Raw genomic sequence first — 17,676 nt, forward strand, 5'->3', positions numbered from 1 at the left:
GTGAGATCCACATCCGGTATCCAATACCCAAGAAGTAGTATTAAGTGAAACATTTATTTCAATATAGAACATACCCTTCGCAGTTCGCAACTGCTCTAGATATTCCTTGCAGTTACGCTTCCAATGACCGGGCTTCTTGCAGTAATGGCAAACATCCTTGGATTTTTCCATGTTTGAAGCCTTTGTCTTGTACTTCTTCTCGGGTTCGATTTTCTTGGGTGGGGCAGAACGTTTCTTGCCCTTTTTACTTGGCCCCTTCTTAGCAGAAGAAGAGGAGCCCACCAAGAAAGCCGGTTTATCCTTCTTTAATGTGGATTCATATGTCATAAGCATATTGACCATCTCTTCAAGGGAGGCCTCTATCTTGTTCATATTGAAATTCACCACAAATCCGTCAAACGAAGAAGGAAGAGACAGAAGTAGTAAATCCACGTTGAGTTCATGCTCCAACACCAAATCAAGGTATACCAACTTCTGTATGAGCCAAATCACTCGTACCCCATGATCACGGACCGAAGTCCCTTCACGCATGCGACACGTCATTAGCTCCTTTACAGTAGCGAACCTTTCAGCCCTCGATTGAGCCCCAAAAAGTTTCTTGAGTTGAACGTGAATGTCAGCAGCATTCACGGTGTCCTCAAATCGCCTCTGGAGTTCATCAGACATCGAGGCTTGCATATAGCATTTGGTCTTGATATCATGGTCCCACCATGTATCAAGTTTGGCTAACTCCTCTGGACTTACGTCAGCTGGTGCTTCCTTCGGAGGAGATTTTTCTAACACGTAGAGCATCTTCTCCGAAGTCAAGACAATCTTCAACTTACGGAACCATTCCGTATAGTTTGCGCCAGTCAACTTATTTTGTTCGAGGATCGAGAAAAGTGGATTACGCGAATTCATCTTATGAAATACTGAAAAGAAACAGACAAATATCAGTGATTGTTTAAGAAATTTACTAAGACATAAAAATAGGCGATATTTATTTTATGAATCTCACTCCCACTATTTTAACGATTTCACTACCCTCTAGTGAAAACGGGAAACTGTTTTCCTTAGTGAGAACATGGAGTCCAATTGACAAACTTATGGTCCCGAATAATATCAGCCAACCATAATTTTCAAAAGGTAGAGCCCAATTGCTTCCAAAGCAACCTCCACGTTTTTACCTCATGTCCAATAAGGGCCCAATAATATGATGCCGTTTATTGTGACATGTCAAGATGACCAATCAATATTAAGTTGTGATGGACGGTCGCCATGTGGATCCCCCAATAATATGAGCCGATCCCATGGGAGTTCCACCCAACTTACAACATGTGTCGATCCAATGTACAGCTTTCCGACGAACGGGCCCCCCCAATAATATGAGCCGGACCGTATCCGCGGGTAGCATCTCATACATTGATCGTTGATGGAAGGTAGGAACATTTAAACAAATTTAAATTTCCTTTATTTATCTTGATATCAATTTTAAATCATATTTAAAATGAGGGATTTTAATTATAAAAATTTGTCTCATCATTTTTAAAATTTTGTATGCTTGCCGGATTCACACAATTATGTCTAAAACATGCATACAACAATAATATCACATATTATATAGGATGATCGATTCCATTTCTAATCGACCCGTGGTTGCCAATTACGAGTCTTAGTCCAATCCTAGGTTATATGCAGTATGCAATGCAATCCTATTACATTTGCTTCCAATTTACATTTTTTCTGTCTTTATTGTCTGCTGGGCCCACCTCCATCTTCAAATCTTGATCTCCCATGGGAGCTGCACAGGGCGGCGCACGGCGCTGCCCGGGCAGCGACGATCGCTGCCCCTGCCCCGGGCAGCGATCCAATCGCTGCCCGGGTTTTTGCCCGAAAAAAAAAAATTTATTTTTAAATATTTATTTTGTTTCAAAAAACCGAGGCTTAAAATATTTTTGTACAATCGATTAATTTAATCGCTTGATCTGAGCAACCTGGCTTTGATACCACTGTTGGAAAACGCGGCTATCAGATCAATTAGGATTGATACCCGGTGCAGCGGAAGTTTAAAATTTTTATATGGAACGATTCCATAATGGGTATCAACCTTACGATTAAATTGTGTGTGTAAAAATCAAATAACGATTATAAAATTTTTACCTTTAATCTCGAATCGAGATTTTGGACACCAACAGATTTCTCTGCTCTTGTTGTATATCCCTGGAACTGATGGACGAACTGTTCTTCAATCAGGTCCACGAACGGATATTTAATCCCTCTGATAGATTGCACTAGAAAATCTATCAGAAGTTTCTACGAAGAGAATTAACGAATTTGATCCGTTAAACCAGACTGTAATTCAAAATCACAGGCTGGATTTTACCGAGTAGAGAGGGAGGGGGGGGCGGCCACTATTGATAGAAAATACTTAGGTTTTCGAAAATTGTGACCTGTTGTGTGTAATTTCTGTACTGCAATAACTTATTTATAATGTAGGCCACTAACAGCTTAGGGCCCATTAGTCATAAGTTCAAGCTCGACAAGCAAAGCCCGCACGTTCAGAAATTAATATAAAATTCATCGTGACTCCGATTGATAAACCGATTTCACCAATGTGCACAGAAACCATTTCTGCACCTTTTAAAGTCAAGATAAATTTTTTTGAATCCGAATTCAGTGATTTCCAAAAATGGCCATCCCTATGTCATTTTAGGAAATCTTACTCCTCTACTCTTAAATAAGAAGTCCAACTTCTTCGTTCATTAAATTTAACTCTTTAAATTTAACTATCTCAACGGGGATTAAAAATCCATTACACTGTGTGACCCTCAATGGTTCAGGGATACAGCTAGCCGTGGGCTCACAACTCCTTGTGACTCGGAACAACAATTTCCGACTTGCCCATCGAATCATGGTAAGAGCGTCTAGCAACATCGCCCCATGATTCCCTAGGTATCACTGATAGTGCCTACAAGAACCAATAGATTTTGGTTAGCATACAGTACGGTCCCTTCATCCATATATCCCGATCGAATCAACAACCATTGGTATATCGAGAGTCGTTCGAGATTCGATAACTATGCAATACATCTTGAAGATCAAATAGTGACATCGCATGTGCTACTAAGAAACCATTTCTTAAAACACATCATGTACTCTGGCCAGAGATTCGTCACACTAATATCTCCTCAGACCGCATAGGATATCCACACTCGCAAGTATGTGGTGAATCCTTGACAACAAAGCATCGACTCCTATATGTGTTGTAACTGTACCCAATCCCGACACCTGATGACCCCAATAGAGTCGGTAAACGAGTCAAAGCACAGTACTAGCATATAGAGTCTCAATGATGTTTCAAGTAGTAAGGACTAATGGTGTACAACCAAAACCGCGGACTATATCCACTCGATAAGTGATAACCACTTGGAAAGTCCGGATAGGGTAGTTCGATCATTCATCGTATGAATATCCATTTGCATGCTTCGAACATCTCTATGTTCCTTACCAATGAAACGTGGTACTCCGCATCGCAAATTCTAGTCTCAAACTCGAGCAATCCTTATCCTTATTATCGGACGGCTCAATCGACTAGGAACAGTTTAGAATATACAGTGACTATAAGATGTGTTTCATGATAGACATCTCCATGTTCTAACCACATCTTACATACACTATAGTATATTCAAGGTCTTTATCAAAACAACAATAGTATATCACAATATAACAATATGAAGAAAGATAAAGTCATTGCCATTAATAAAAGTGTAAATAATATTAAACAAAAGATTATTTATACAAAGAGTCATCAAAGCCCTTAGCCACAAGTTGGCTCACCGGGCACCCACTCTTTCAGAATTATGCTTAATTGAACCGGTTGTGAAGTTCGAGAGCTGTCAAAAAGCTGTGATTAAAGTTGAATCGCCAAAGAAGAAAGCGCCCAATTTAACAAAGAAGAAAACCGCGAAAAAGAGGGCGAAACATAAAAAGCGGTTCGTGGAATTAAATTTGGCGAGTGAAAGAGAAAGGGAAGACTTAACACCGGTGAAAGTCGGGCTGACGACTATAAACCAAGCGCTTTTTGGGGGCAACCCAAAATTTTTGTGTTATTTTATTTTTTATTTATTTTTTATTCTTTTTTTTATGATTTAATTTTATTTTTGTTCATTAGTTAATTTTTGATTTTTGAATTATTATTGGAAATTTCGGAGGCCTGATATTATAGATTTTTTGAAATTTTTTCAGGAATTTAGAATTTCGGGCAGCAGCTCATGCGCGCCGCCTCGCCTTTACGCTTCCTTAAGTGCACAATCATGCGCTAACGCGCTGCTCATCTGCGCTACTCCTTGCGTTATCGCGCTCATCACTTGCGCAACACCAAGCGCTAACGAGCCTCCCCAACAGCGCTACATCAAGCGCTAACGCGCATGCATAAGGGCGCTTCTCATAGACTCTCCGGGAGGAGCATAGACTCTCACCAAGCGTTTTTCAACTTTTTTTTATCCTTAACAAAATTGGACTTATCAGCATTTTCTTATCCTTACAAAATTTCACAAAATTTGTTGAAGAAAAGCTAAAAAGTGCTCACAAAATTTTGTTGAGGATAAACAAAAATTGAGAAGTGTTTTTTAGATGTTCTCTCAAACACTACCTTAGTATGTATATATTTTCATTTTGATAAACTTTTATAAAATTTACAAGGAAAAATGAAGAAAAATTAAAAATGTTCTCATTTTGGGTCCGAATTCCTTTGAAAAGATTACTACTATTTGTTTTTTGACCACAACTTTCTAGTTTTAAGAATAGAATTTTTCTTTTAAGATTAGAACAAGAGAATAACTCATTCTTGTTTAAAAAAGAAAAAAAGAAAAAGAGAATAACTCATTCTTCGTAATTCGAGATTCAAATTATGCTTTCTTTTCCCGTGATCATTGTAAGAGGAGATTCTCAAAAATTTGTAAAAACCAACCAACCAACCAAAGGTCCAAACACACTGCTACATTATCCCGAATTGTGTTCACCGAAACTCATTCATTCGTTTGAGAGTTTCGTTTTGAGAGTTTCGTTTGGTAGCATTTAGTTAATTTTAAAGAATCGGAACAATTTTTTTTGGATCTTTCTTCGTATTTACTTTAGACAGTTAGAACTTCATTGTCTGCTAATTATTACCGTCCCAAGGATTCTACAAGTTAATGCTTTTCTTGATGGTGGTTAACTTGTTTTAGCTGAATCTGATCCAAAAGTTAGTACTTTGGAAGGAAAAATCTGGGTTTTGGGTAGAATTGCGATGGCTATTGCAAGATTCGGTCGCCAAGTTAAACGCTCGTACCAGTCATATGGGTTCTTCGTGAAGTTGTCAGTAGTTATAATCTTGGGCTTGTGTTTTGTATTCGTCTGGTCTGCGTTTTCAAATTTTTCTGTCACTGATACAAGGGAGAGCTTTGATGATATTGTTGAGCCAGTGTCTGTATCTGCTGGGAAGGCGGGTAATTCACAGATTAGTTCTGGACCCAGAAATGGTCAAGAAAGTGGCAAGCAGAGATTTAAGTCTGGATTGGATGATAAAGTCAAGAAAAGTGTGAATGGGTCTGTGGTGTTGAAGCCCGAGGAGAGGCCGGAGAAGGTGGAATCTGCGGGTGTGGAGAGAAGAGGTGATGAGGATTCGAGGTCGTCGAAAGGATCTGGCGAGGGGAAAAACGAAGAGAATGATGGATCTGAGGTGAAAGAGGTGACAAAAGAGGAGGAGGAAGATGGCAGAAATGATAAAGAAGGTGAAGAGTTGGAGAGTGATGGTAATGAAAATGAGGAGGTGGAAGGGGATCCTGATTTGGTTAATGCAGAAAACTTGGATCAAGAAACTCTAGACGAAGAAATAGAAAGTTCAGTGAAGAAGACGAATAAGATTTCCGGTCCTCTATTTGATCCTAAAGCAAGATATACATGGAAATTATGCAACACTAGAAGCAAGTATAACTACATTCCTTGCATTGACATTGAAAGTGGGACAGGAAAGATACAGAGTTATCGGCATCATGAGAGGAGTTGTCCTAGATCAGCTGTTATGTGTCTCGTTCCGCTTCCCCATGACGGTTATGGTGAGCCCGTGCACTGGCCTGAGAGCAAAATGAAGGTATACAATGTTCATACGTAGTATAGGATATATATGGGATGTAGCTAATCTTTGTTGCTTGCAGATATTATATAAAAATGTGGCACATCCGAAATTAGCGTCATATATAAAGTCCCAAGATTGGTGTGGTGGAATCTGGAGAATATCTTACTTTTCCCTCGAATCTATCTGTTTTCAAAGGCGGAATTCAGCATTACCTAGAATCCATAGAAGAGGTAACTTGTCCATTTTGGTCTGCACTGCTCTGAAGTGTGTCTGTATTGTGTCTCTCTATGTATAATATTATAGGTGGCTAGTGAAATGGTCAAACCTATGGAAGAAGTAAATTTCTAGATTTTTGAGAGTGAAGTAGATATGAAGAACTTACTAAAACTAATGTTAACCATTTTACTGTTTTTTGGCAATTGCTACTTCAAATTTGTTGTATTTGATATTTTGGTTGCGACTCTTTCTATCACAGTATCTCTGCATATTTGATGTTCAGTTGGATTTGGTGAAACTTTATAGATGGTACCTGACATTGAGTGGGGAAAAAACATACGCGTAGCATTAGATATTGGCTGTCAGGATTCGAGCTTGGCAGCTTCGCTACTTGAGAAGAATGTATTGACACTTACACTCGGGTTGAAAGATGACCTGGTGGACCTGACTCAAGTTGCCCTTGAACGTGGTTTTCCTGCGGTAGTCAGTCCTTTGCAACTCGTAGACTTCCTTTTCCTAGCGGAAGTCTTTGATACAATTCATTGTGGTGATTGCAGTATTTCGTGGCATTCAAATGGTTTGTGCCGTCACCCTCAACATTTCGATTGTCAATCTTTTTTTGTTCATTATATCTGAATTCAGGACAGTATATACCTGTTTTAAATTTCAGGAGGTAAGCTTATCCTAGAAATGAATCGGATTTTGAGGCCTGGAGGGTATTTTTATTTTGTCTACTAAGCACAGTACTATTGAAGCTGAAGAAGGTTTGCTCACTCTTCCCATTCACAAGTGCAATTGTGTTTCCTGCTCTTATTTCCATCGTTAAGTCATGGCTTCATACTGAAAATAGAAAATATCTCTATCCTAAGAATGGTAAATTATCCAGGCATTCATATTTCTTTGCTTTACACCTCGCATACTATGGTCGATGAAATTTTAGTCCCAAATACCAAAAACTCGTGATTTCACGCTATTTTGTGATCTCTAGAAGTTTGTGTGTTTGTCATGTGTCTTGCCATGCAAGGATGTAAAATTCCTCCGAATTTCTCCTCTACCAGCTTTGTCCATGTTGACCTCCTCAATCTGTTGGAACATCCTGGCTGATAAATCCGATGAGGTCAGTGACATAGGTGTCAAGATATATCAAAAACCAGAAACAAATGACATATATGAATTGAGGAGGAAAAAAGTTCCAGCTCTATGCAAGGAAAATGAGAACCCCGATGCTACCTGGTAAATCACACGAGCTCAATCCTTACATATATATATGGCTGTGCTTAAATCATTTGTCAGACATCTAAATTTTTCATGCATCCAAATAAGATACATATATGCTAAATTGAAAAAAAAAATGGTTTACGTGGCACTTGGTGGGAGTGATGAACATGATCCAATGCACTGATCAATGGCGGAGCCGAGTAGGCAGGGGCCTCGCCCTTCCTTCTAATTTCTGAATTTTTCTATAAATATCTCCCAAAATTTTCGAGCATGAAAGATTTAAATTGAACTTAATTGTTTGCAATTTCAGCTGTTAGGAAAAAAATTTAATGGTGCATTTTGAAGGTCATCACAGTAACCAAATGTAATGATTAACAAATTACATGATAAAATATGATGAATATTTTGATTTCATTTCAAAAAAGAAATAAAATATTTCAGTAAGAATTTAAATGATATAACTAAAGTAGTTTAAATTTGTCTAAATTAAGCTGTTTTCGGGACCTTAAAAACATAAGATGGATACAAGGTTCCGATTCCAATATCTTATTTTAAGAGTTTGAACCTACTAGAAACTGGAACTAAACTTTCCAATAGCTTATTTTTAAGAGTCTAAACCTATTGAAACTGGAACTAAACTACAATTCCTCAGTTTCCAGTTTATGTCAACGGTTGGTAGAGAACCATAGTCCGGTCAACCTAATAGGCTTGTATTACTTTTGGAATCTCATGTTTGTGTTTGCACAAATTATTTTGCGGGCGCTTTAGGCATGATGTTCGCAGAAATTTGATTACAACACAGAATATCTAACTTCTTTTCAACTGACTATGAGCCCTGGTTTGCTCGTCAGTTCTAATGTCCCTGGTCAAGATTCGAAAAATATAGAACTTAATGTGCGAAAATGAAGATAAAATCTGGGACAAATGCTTCAAGAATGACAATAAATATTGTCATTATGATAGAAAAGTGCAGAAAACTACAAATAAAATGATGCGAAAAGCTAGAAATCCTAAGGAAATTCTAAAGCTATGGACAATAATCTCTAGTTGACATTTATAATTGGAAACAAAACTAAAATTATGAGCTATGAAATTGTAGAAAGTTGTAGAGTGCTGCATTTTGTTGTTGAGGTTGTTGTTATCGTGTTTCTGACTTGGTTCCCCGACTTTTGTTGCTTGGTTCCTTGCACTAGTTCTTCCAACTGCCTCTCTCTGCTACCTGAATGTGGGTGCAGCAGTTTTCCTAGCAGTTGTTGACTTCTTCCACTCACTCCCTTGATCAATTTCGACCTTCATCATCATAATTTAATTATTTGGACAATTCGCTTTTGGGCCGAAACTTATTTAATTTTGAGCCTAACAGTTTTATTGTAAAATATCCATATGATGTTATTTGCTTGATCTGCTTTTATTTATGTGATAGCAAGAATTGTACTTGTTACAGGTACTTTCCATTGAAAACTTGCCTGCACACTATCCCCGAGGGAATCGAACAACGTGGGACGGAATGGCCTGCAGAATGGCCGAATAGGCTTAATGTATTTCCCGAATGGATGAACGATCAAGAGAAATTGATTGCTGACAGTGAGCATTGGAAAGCTATTGTGAACAATTCTTATCTTATTGGAATGGGCATCGACTGGTCCGCTATCCGCAATGTAATGGACATGAAAGCAATAAGTGGAGGGTAAGCAAATTAAGCTGTTAAAGGTATCTCTGGTTGTTATTTCACGAATCAAGCTCGAACAACCTCCAAGGCATATTCGGCCAGAAAAAAGAAACTCACTACTCAAACTCATGTTCAAACTCTATCTAGTGGTGAATTTCGAGTTGGAGCTTGAGTTGATACTTTTCAGTTTCCTTGGGCTCGAGCTCGATTTTCAGAGTATCAATTGATCCTAGGCTCAGTGTTGGACAATGTCGTGGTTGAGCTACTTGAGCTCGATTCTTCAATCCAATAGTTGAGCTACTTGAGCGCATAATGTCAATCCACCCCCACACAATTTGTCACCGAAAAGCTGTCTCAAACTTTGAATTTTTCGTTTTGAACAGATTTGCTGCTGCGCTTGCAGACCAGAAGATTTGGGTTATGAATATTGTTCCTGTTCATGCACCCAACACACTTCCAATTATTTTTGAGCGAGGCCTTATTGGTTGCTTACCACGACTGGTGCGAATCTTTTGGTTCGTACCCAAGATCGTATGACCTACTGCATGCTGATCATCTCTTCTCCAGGCTTAAGAATAATAGGTGCGACAAAAAATTCGAACTTCATTCAACAGTTCACTTGAATTCTGATTTTCATCTGCACAAAATATCATTTATCATACGTGAATCTGGCACTTTGTCTCATTATCAGTCCCATGATCATTAATTTTTGACTAATTTTACATATGAATTCAAAAATAGTTTGGCTCATCTATTTAGCACTTCTTGAGATCAACCGTAATATTTTCTTGGAGTTCGAGACATACTCGATTCTGAAGTTTTGGAATCCCAAACACGACTTTTTTTTTCTTCTTTCTTTTGGTGTCATTACCTTTCATATTATTCAACAAGTAGCTCTGCTCTCTCCCTTTGTGTATAAATTATTTTTCATGCTTTAACCTTTTGTTGTCATTATCAGATGCAAACAAACAATAACAATCGTTGTTGAGATGGATCGACTAGTAAGGCCGAGTGGTTTGGGTGATCATACGTGACAAGGTAGAAATACTTAATCCACTCGAAGATATTCTTAGAAGCTTGCACTGGGATATCCGGATGACGTTTGCACAAAACAAAGAAGGTATCCTTTGTGCCCAGAAAACCATTTGGCGACCCTGACCGAGAGGGGTTCTTTACCTGAAAACTACTAACATGGCTCCCCTTCCCCAAATTTTTTGGATTTGCCCCGGACCACGAGTGTTGCCTTGGTGTTAGAGTGTATATCATAGAGCCTTTATCCTGCATTCGTCGCCCCTATCAGGGAGCGTCTTACCATGTATACAGATGAGTATTGTCTCGTGCCAATGTTCTGTAATTAGATCATTGGATTTTCCCACTTCTCGGCTTTTCTTGGTTTCCTCACTAAGTGGAATGGACGAATATTTTTATTTTTACAATCTTTTGTAGAGTCATTTTTTGACGTTCTTGAATATCGAATTGGAGTTTGTACAGCAAGGTCATGACATCATATAACCTTTGTCATACTTAGAGAATTCATATTCGTGATCAGCACGGAGTTGCTACAAAAGCATTATTTATTTGTTTGTTTGTTTTTTTAAAAAAAACCGATGTAGATTTGTTATTCGTGGGTTCGAGTTAACTAGGCCGATTATTCTCGTTGCAGTCCGATGACCCCCATTGCCAAAACATGTGGGGTTGCTTGGGTAAAATTTTTGGAAAAATTATAATATAATTTAATTTTATATTAGAAATTTCATGATATGGTTAGTTTCTCTAGAAAAACAGGGATAAAGCTCATTTTCGTCCCTCTTGTTTGTGACTTATTTTCAAATAGTCCCTCGAGTTTTCGGGCCGCTCAAATGGTCCTTCGTGTTTCATTATTTTTTCGCATTTGGTCCCTCCCGTCATCTGGACGTTAAATTTTGACGGTGATAAAAGCTCACGTCCATAAATCATAAACATTGTATTCTTCCAGTGTTTCATTCTCGTCTTGCTTCATTTCATTGCATTCTTGTGGGATGGTCTGTTCCTGTTCCACAACTTTACTTTGTGGTGATCTAGGTCTGGTAAAACTTCTCTGGTTATGGCCAAATCCACCACACCGCTTGCATTTGTTGTTTCTTCTTATCCCTTTCAGCTTTGTTTGGTTTTAAGATGGTACTTCATCAGGTTCCCGTCTTCGCAACTTCGCTGGCCTACCAACTCTTTCTTTATAAATTGGTGGTAAGGGGGGATTAAGGCACATAAAGGCCACAACTCTGGTTCATTCACTAGCATGATTGACATTGCATAACATCGTTTATACGCTTCAACGCTATAATAACGATGCACATAAGCCTCTGGATTTTCTTTTTTGCACCAAATAACACATATAACATGTGGGCATGGAATCCCAGTCAATTCCCATTTTCTGCAGCTGCAACTCATTTTACTTAGGTCAACATAATGCTGATTGCGTAACCCCAAGATCTGAAAATGCATCTCATCAGCCATCATCGGTCTAAACGCAGCTGCATCCTTGCACTTCTTTGTCATCACTGCTTTAATCTTTGGGCAGATTACACCATTCCACTTCTCAGACTTTGACCAATTCAACTGAAATCTGACCATCAACATATTTTCTAATCGATTCGAACATTGGAATTATTGCCTTCTCCTTACCCTCTAAAATCATACTGTTGAAACATTCACACATATTGTTCAAAAGTATGTCACATTTGGGGATGGTGCTAAAGAATGCCTTGCACCAGTGATGTTCAGGTTTTTTGGCCAACCATGCATATGCATTTTCATCGATCTTCTTCAAATCTTCCATGCGTCTTTTGAACTATTCAACTCTTTCGCTCTTGCTGCAGCCCAAAGAGCATTCTTGATCGCCACACCTCTAAAACCATTCATTTTCATGTAGCTCAAGATATGCCTAACACAAAATCTTTTTTCAGCATCGAAATACAAACTCTCGAAGGCAGGAATCAACCCTTTTTGTTTGTTGGACATAAATATCCAACCATGCTGATTTTCAAAGCCGATATCATTATCTAACAAACAAAGAAATCACACCCAACTGTCCTTAGTCTCGCTTTCAACCAAGGCATAAGCAATAAGAAAAATGTTATTGTTAGGATTTAGGACAACTGCCGCTAACAACTAGTCCCCCTGTCTTTGTTTTCAAAAAACAACCATCCACAACCAATCACGGGCCTACATGCAACCTTGAAACCATCTTTGCATGCTGAGAAACAAACATAAATCTTTGAAAATCTTGGCACATCCTCGTCTTCTGTCAATTTCAGAATTACAAAAGCACCTCGTCAGTCCTCTTCAATTCAGAGCAATAGTTTTTTATTCGGCTTAAATTGTTCTTGCATGTTGACCTCAAACCAGTTTCATTGCTTTTCTCTTAGCCAAATAAGCTTGCTTATATGAAATAGTGGTGCTCAAAGTTTTTTCTACCTCGTCTTTGAACTCGCTGGTAAATTGGGAAGTATAATGGTACCTAACTTAGGATTATGACTTGAATTTCTTCTCAAAATAGTAGCACCCAACCAGCCTGCTTTGATGCTTCTGTTCTTGTCGTGCGAAATAGCAAATGTTATGCATTGGGGATAAATGTTTTTATTTGTCAACATGTGTCTTTATTCATTGGTGAACAGAGAATACACCAATTGCAACCTTAATTGATTGCATTTACCACGAAGTCTTTTGTTGTCATTTCTTCACAAACTTAACTGTACGCCCTCGTCTGATACAATGGCTCTTTATCGCAAATTTGGCCTACATTCTTTGAACTGACAAACATACCGAGATTCAAATCAGGGATTTTTAGAATCTTCAATAGGGTTGAAGTACATTGGAAAGGTTTGGTGCATCGTCCTCATCAGGTTCAATAGCACGTCACCAAAACCATCACTTTTTAGACAGTCATAATTCCCTTTTATCCTGCCAATAGCAATCATTTGAAATTCCAGCATCTTCCACCACAAGCGTTCTAACTAAGGGGCAAGTTCCCCCCCTTGCATTTTTTTTTTTAAAAATTATCAAAATATTCTTACATTTTAAAAATGATCTTATGATCATAAATTAGGAACCAAACATGAAAATACAAAGCTGATCAACAAATTTAAGTTAATCCTTATTGTTTAATGTGTACAAAGTGACCCAAATATTTGTGGCTCATAACTCAATAGTTGTCTCTAACGGGAGTCAGACGAATAAAAACACTAGAATCCCTTGGCACTAAACCGAGTACCAATCTAAATCGTATCAAGAAAATTCATCTAATCTCGAAATGTTCCTTCATCATCTACTATACCCTTCTTGTGACTGTGTAAAACCTCATGAAACTAAGGTAGCCTTCCCTGTACACCCTCTGAAGCACGAAAGGCTTCCAGAGAAACACGGGCATTGGGCGCGCATCCTCAAATGTTTAGTCATAATCCAACAACTTCCACAGGACTTTTGTAGAAAAACACACTATGTGCCCCTAATGCAACTAGTCATCCCTAACACCAGTTATCAAGATCACATACTTACCCAACTACTCTAGGAAGCCACCTAGAACTAATTACTTGGCATGTATTTACAACTGAAGGAATCATATTACTCCGAATAATCAAAGAGTCACATATTTGAACACTAATCAACTAAAAACAAACACTGGAATCAAACCGATGTAATCAAACATGAAAACGGACCAGATCAGTAAAAATTTATTACAGCCCCATCAATACAAAACATAGACAACCAAATACTAGTAGATATACCTAAATAGACTCATCTATTGATATCAGCCTTGGAATCTCCATCCATCCTAGATTGCGTCTGAGCTCCCTAAAATTCAAACATCTGACGCTGCATTCGAGACTACTGACTGCCTCAATGATGCATACCCTGGGTCCTCTGCTGCACTGACGCCTCAGAAGGTCTACCAGCCTGAGATCCCATCCCAGATGCTTGACAACTCTGTCCATCATGCTTAGTACAATCTCTCTTGAAGTGGTCCACACTTACACATGAAAGAAACGGTGTACGTGGTTGGTTATGTAAAGTAGGCAGTGTTGTACTTCGTGTTATAATACTACATACAACACAGTGCAGCGGAAATTTAAAACGTAAATAAAACACAAGTAATTAATTTTGCACGAGTATAAAAACTCGTGCAGGTGCCTTAGGGCTAAATATCACCAGTAAATGCAAGATCAGTCTTACAAAGATAATACTAGTGATTTTACGAAAAGTCAATAAATCCTAAATTTCTCAACAGATTGAGAAATTAAACTTGCATCCTAAACACAATCAGAGTATAAAAGAAATTAGATGCAACTCCCGTAGCCTAAATTTGAAGAGACAAAAGATCTTCAACAACACAGTTCCCACAGTGTTGTCTCTGATGTCTTCAACACGAACGGCAACACGGGGACAAGCAACAACGAAGGTTGCAAAACTTTGCTTCAGATTCTTCAAATTCTTCAACAGAATTCTTCAGAGTTTGCGCAGAGTATTGTACGTCTGAAGTCTTAATTTTCTTGTGCGTGAAAACCTCCTTTTATAGATTAGCATCCAAGTTTTGAAGGTTTCCTTAGATAGAGTCCTACATGAATAAGAAAACATGTTTTAGTAGGAAACAAACTCTATCAAATCTTGCAAATCAAATCTTGATAATTTCAAATAGTATTATATCTAATAATCACTTTATCAAGACTCGATTTAAGTATGGTAAAAATATATCTTAACATATTCAAGATATACACAATATATTTACCAAATATTTGATCTTGTCTAGAACGCAAAATCTTGTAATTCAAAATAAATTAAGGGCCGAGAATATCAAGAAATAAAATTCCTTTCAATCTCCCCCTTTTTGCTTTCTGGACAAAACATAACACAATCAAACATACTCATAAACTCCCCCTGAGTTTAAAAATTCTTCTCCCCCTGAATTTTAAATTTCCCCTGAAGTGTTGTTCCTCGTGTTGTAACACGGTGAATAACATGGAAAATAACACGTGGGATTCTGTAATTCAAATATTGAGCATAAATGGGGTAGAAGTTTTTAGTCTAGATAAAGCATTTTAAGAGCACTTAAGGCACATAACTAGATCAAACAAAACAGTTATATTAAAAACAAAACGAAACAAATAAAGCAAAGATGAGAGAAGAAGCAAAATCTAAAATTGATCACTATCGGATCCCTCTTGAGCAGTAGCTTCACCCTCATCATTTTTAGTCCCAGATGGACCAGCAGCTTCATCTTGTGCACTATCTCCCCCTGTTTGGCCAGAAATGCCAAGTTGTCTCTGACAATTAGCCTAGACCATGCTGTAGAAGGCAATATCTTCCTGTGCTTGCGCAATTTTCTCTTCAGCACGAGTCATCAGCAGCTGAGTAGTGGCAGTAGTGAATTCCCAGGGTTGGTAGGAGTGAAAGAGTAGGGTGTCCGGTTAGCCAACTTGTGGCTAAGAGCTTTTATGACTCTATGTAAAACAATCTTTTGTTTAATATCATTTACACTTTTATAATGGCATTGACTTTATCTTTCTTCATAACAAGATTCACATCATCTCAACACTATTGAATATAAGTCACCCGCATCAAGCAATATACTATACGTGTATGTAATGATGTGGTAGCAACATGGGGATGACTATCAATGAAACACCTCCGTCTCATGAATAATATAGTCACTGTATATTCTAAACCGTTCCCTAGTCAATTGAGCCGACCGCTAATAAGGATAAGGAATCGCTCGATATTGAGAACAGCATTTGCGATGCCGAGTACCACGTTTCATTGGTATGGAACAAAGAGATGTTCAAAGCATGCAAATGGATATTCATATGATGTAGGATCGAACTACCCTATTTCGGCACATTTCAAGTGGTTATCACTTATCGAGTGGATAATAGTCCGCGGTTTTGGTTGTACACCAGTTAGTCCTTAATTCTTGAAACATCATTGAGACTCTATATGCTAGTACGGTACTTTGACATCGTTTACCGACTCTATTGGGGTCATCAGGTAGCGGGATTGGGTACAGCTAACGACACATATAGGAAGTCGATTGCATTTGTTTTCAAGGATTCACCACATACTCGCGAGTGTGGATATCCTATGGCATCTGAGGAGATTATTAGTGGAAGATCGAATCTCTGGCCAGAGACATGATGTGTTTTAGGTTACTTGGTGTTCCTAGTAACACATGCGATGTCATTAATAGATCTCACGAAGGTTATGCAAAGTTATATCGAATCTCGAACGACTCTCGAAGCACCAATGGTGTTTGATTTGATCAGGATATTTGGTTGAAGGGACCGTACTGAACGCTAACCAAAATCTACTGGTTCTTGCAGGCACTATCAGTCAATACCTAGGGAATCATTGGGGCGATGTTGCTAGGGCGCTCTTACCATGATTCGATGGGTAAGTCTGAAATTGTTGTTCCGAGTCACATGGAGTTGTGAGCCCACGGCTAGCTGTATTCCTGAACCATTGAGGGTTACACAAGTAATGGATTACTAAAACCCCGTAGAGATAGTTAAATTTAAAGAGTTAAATTTAATGAAAGAGAAGTTGGACTTCTTAATTAAAATGGAGTGAGATTTCCTAAAATGACATAGGGATGGACATTTTTGGAAATCACTGAATTCGGATTCAGAAAAATTATCTTGACTTTAAAAGATGCAGAAATGGTTTTTGTGCACATTGGTAAAATCAGTTTATCAATCGGAGTCATGATGAATTTTATATTAATTTCTATAACAACGGGCTTGGCTTGTTGGGCTTAAGTTATGGATTGTGGGCCCTAAGGAGTTAGAGTCCTAATACAATTATAACTTAATCTAGTCTAGAAATTATCTATAAATAGGATGCAGTGTTCGAAATTCTCATAAGAGAATTCAGTCTAGAAATTTCGAACACTACATATAATTTTCAAGAGGATTTTCGAAAATTCCTCTGTCCCTTTTGGAGAAAATTCGACTTGTGATTTTTGTGAAAAATTACAAATCGAATTAACAGATCATATCTGTTTATTCTCTACGTAAAACTTCTGATTGATTTCTAGTGTAGTCAATCAGAGGGTTTCTGTTTTTCATTCGTGGACCTAATTTCGGAGTTAGATCGTGACTGTCATCGGTTCCCCGGATTTACAAGAAGAGAAGATTAAATTCTGTTGGAGTCCACAATCAAGCCTTTGTTTGACGAGGTAAAAATTTAACTGTGTTTTATTTTTACTTGAACAAATTTAATCGTAAAAGTTTTGATACCCATATATGGAATCGTTCCATATAATAAAATAAAAATTTTAAACTTCTGCTGCACCAGGTATCAATTCTTAATTGATCTGAACACGTTTTCCAACAGTGGTATCAAAGCCAGGTTGCTCAGATCAAACGATTAAATTAATCGATTGTACAAAATTTTTAAGCCTCGATTTTTGAAACAAAACGAAAATTTTAAAATTGAATTTTAATGGGCAAAT

The 17,676-nt window shown here is 38.0% G+C and overlaps 1 pseudogene; it reads left to right on the plus strand.

The window, feature by feature from the left end:
* Window positions 1-5,253: 5,253 nt before the first annotated feature.
* LOC140879296 (probable methyltransferase PMT28) overlaps window positions 5,254-17,676 on the plus strand; it is a 14,039-nt pseudogene continuing 1,616 nt past the window's right edge.

The sequence above is a fragment of the Henckelia pumila genome, chromosome 2, assembly GCF_033568475.1.
Source record: "Henckelia pumila isolate YLH828 chromosome 2, ASM3356847v2, whole genome shotgun sequence".
Classification (NCBI taxonomy): Eukaryota; Viridiplantae; Streptophyta; class Magnoliopsida; order Lamiales; family Gesneriaceae; genus Henckelia; species Henckelia pumila.